A 3,773-nucleotide genomic window follows, 5' to 3' on the forward strand; every position below is an offset into this window, starting at 1 on the left:
TAATCATGGATTCTAGAATCCACCATAGAGGACAAGACAAGTGACTAGCAAAACTAGAATAAAAAAATAGTAGAAAGAGGAGTGGGATTCTAGAATCCTACAAAGCCAAGTGGTTGATAGTGCACATAGGTTAGTGCAGGAAACCGAGTTTGGTGTAGCACAAAAATCTGGGGCCGACTACAAGGGAGTCGAGGCAGTGTATGTGGAGGAGCTGATAGTGTGGATGAAACCATTCTTGGCATCCCTCAAGCTGCCCCATCTGCCAGTTGAGAACATCCCTCAACTCAGAAGCTTCAAAAATTCAACAAAAAAGCTTCAACATGGGCAACCAAACTTCAATGCACTTGTGTGTGATCATGTACAACACAACCGTGCATGATCTTGGGCATCCAACCCTCTAGCAAACTCTAGCATATCCGCTACCAAACAAAAAACACACATGAAATCCACCTCTCTCTACTGCAATCCCCTCCCTTAGTGAAAGGAGATGGTTCTTCGCTCCCCCACGACGATGGCCACCACCATTTGTCGTATATGAAAAATCCAATCAACATTGCTTCCCTTCCACCCATATGCTAGCTACTGTGACTAGCTGCCTCATGTCATCTCCCTCTTCGCATGTGTAGACAAGAGAGAGAGAGAGAGAGAAAAGGAGAAGGAGATCGTCTGATGTTCTAGATTGCATCATGTGCTCGGCGGTGCTGGCCACACACCAACCCATTCCCACACACAAACCCATGCCTCTAGGGGTCTCCGCGGTGTTTACTACATAACCCCCTGCTTGTTCTCTTCTCTCCGTGGGGTGATGGCCACACACCACTTTTGGAATCCACACACCACACCCAACGTAGAAGCAAGTTCTTGCACAGCCGAGAGAAGAGGCAATGGTGTAACTCCACAGTCGAGAGAAGAGGAGAACATCCTGTTCACATCCTACCCATCAACAAGAGAATACAAGCACGTTTTCGTGGCCAAAACCACCAAGGGAAGAAGAGAAGGTGATGGCAATGCAACTCGCGTAAACACAAAACAAAACAAAACAAGAATTCTTAAAGCAAATCAACCATGCTAATTTTGCAAAACAAAGGAGCTCACCGTAGGTGATAGCATGCACGGATCAATTGTGGGGACTATTGTCAAATCAAAACAAAACATTCAAAGCTTCAATATGGGAAAAAAGCTTCAACATGGGAAAAATAGCTTCAATAGAGCTGTGTCTTAGCTTCAATAGAGCTGTGTCTTAGCTTAGGGGTTTCACACAAAAGAAACCACACAAAAGCTTCGAATCAACAAAGCAGCCTCCACCCGCTGGATAACTTTCTCATTACCAAGCTTGCATGTTTTTCCTCCTTTTTCCTCACAAACCCCTGTGCTTTTGGTGCTTTTTGGATACCAGAATCCACTTCTTCTATCAAGTTGGATTCTAGAATCCACTTCTTGTGTCAAGCTGGATTCCAAAATCCACTTCTTCTATCAAGTTGGATTCTAGAACCCACTTCTTGTGTCAAGATGGATTCCAGAATCCACTTCTTCTATCAAGTTGGATTCCAAAATCCACTCCATGTGTCAAGTTGAATTCTAGAATTCACTTCTTCAAGGAGATGGATTCTGAATTCCAATTTTTCTCTTGATTTGGATTCTGGAATCCAGATTATCACAAAGTAAGATTTTGGAATCCACTTTGTCTCACAAGGCTAAGTAGGACCTGAATTTACTCAAAGCAAAGATTTTATAAAACAACTTGCACTTCATGTTTTATTTTTTACCAAAAAATTAAGATTTTAACAATAATACGGATTTTTCTCAAAACTTTGGATTTCGTTTCACCAAAAAGAATTTACAAGTTTGATTTTTTTACAAAATTGCAAAAAGGATTCTGGAATCCAAATGTTTTTTCCACTTGAGATATAGATGAAAAGATGCAGAGGGGAAGAGAGCTTGAGCTTTTGCAAGCACACACACTCACAAAACCCTAATAGAGAACACACAAGGTGAGAGGCTGAAAATCTTCTTCTTCTTCACTCAACACTCAACACACCATATACAAGATAAGAGAGTACACAATATGAAAGGTACTCAACCGAATACATACACGGGTTCTCTATAGTGTGAACCCAACTAAATGAGCTGGCGCGATAACTATGCCAGTCTCTAGAATGGCTGTCACACAGCCTGTCATCCCACTGGTCGCATATCACCCAAGATCTCACCAACCATGCCAGTGGTGTAAGTGTGGGGCCTATCCCCCAGGCGGGTCATCAGTGTCCACCGCCTCACTAGATGAGCTCGATATCTCAACACTCCCCCTCGAGCTCAACTCCATCTCATGTACACCAAGTGAAGCCTTGAATCTGCGGAGCTTCTCTGTACCCAATGCTTTGGTGAAGATGTCAGCTACCTGATCCTCTGTGCTGACATAAACAAGGTCAAGGTCTCCTGCCAAGACCTTCTCTCTGACGAAGTGGTAGTGGACCTCTAAATGCTTCGTGCAAACATGAAAAACTAGGTTCCTGGCCAACTGTATACTGCTAATGTTGTCACAGAAAATGACAACTTGTCTATCCACTGATAGACCCAAATCTGCAAGTAGCTTTCTCAACCAAGCTACCTCACATGCTGCCATAGCAACTCTGTACTCGGCCTCTGTACTCGATAGAGCAACCGTAGGCTGCTTCTTGCTGCTCCAAGTCACAGCAGCACTCCCCAAAGAAAACATGAATCCACTGGTAGATCTTCTATCTGAGATACTACCAGCCCAATCAACATCTGTGTACCCATGTACACATATCTCTGTCCCAGTCTCATAGAATAGTCCACAATGCAAAGTAGACTTCACATACCTCAGTATGCATCTCACTGCATCCAAATGCGGTTTCCGTGGAACCTACATAAACTGACTCACCAACCCAACAGCATAGCTCAAGTCTGGTCTGGTGATCGTCATGTAGATCAAACTTCCTACTATGCTCCTGTACATAGTAGGATCCTCCAAGATCTCTCCTGAATCTGCACTCAACTTGCCATTCTGATCCAATGGCACAGAAATAGGCTTACAGCCTGTCATACCATACTTGGACAACATGTCCAAGCCATACTGTCTCTGCAGTAATCCAATACCATGTGGTGACCTAATCACCTCAATGCCCAAGAAATATCTAAGCTCCCCCAGATCCTTCATCTCAAACTTCTGTCTAAGCAAGATCTTTACATCAAAGATCTCTGCATCATGGTCCCCCGTAATGATCAAGTCATCTACATAGATGACAACAAGCACAACCCCTCTATCACCATGTCTCACATACAACGAGAAATCTGCATTGGCTACATGAAAGCCAATAGTGACAAGATATTTTGAAATCTTGTCAGACCGTGCTCTTGGTACCTGCTGTAAGCCATACAAGGCTTTCTTCAACCTACAAACATGCTCGAGGTGACCCACATCCTCATAACCAGGTGGCTGCAACATATACACCTCTTCTTGCAAATCCCCATGCAAGAATGCATTCTTTACATCCATCTGATGTAAAGACCATTGCTTTGATGCAGCCACTGCTATCACAACTCTCACTATTGCCATCTTGGCAACAACTGGGCTTAAAGTTTCCTCATAATCAATGCCATATGTCTGCGCATATCCTTTGGCTACCAATCTAGCCTTGTACCTGTTTATGCTTCCATCACTGTTATGTTTTACTTTGTACATCCACTTGCATCCAATGGCTTTCTTGCCTTAAGCAATTGCACTAAATCCCAAGTCTCATTTCCATATAGTG

This window comes from Cibotium barometz, chromosome 2, assembly GCF_041138505.1.
Source record: "Cibotium barometz isolate CiBa-2024 chromosome 2, ASM4113850v1, whole genome shotgun sequence".
NCBI classification, from domain to species: domain Eukaryota; kingdom Viridiplantae; phylum Streptophyta; class Polypodiopsida; order Cyatheales; family Cibotiaceae; genus Cibotium; species Cibotium barometz.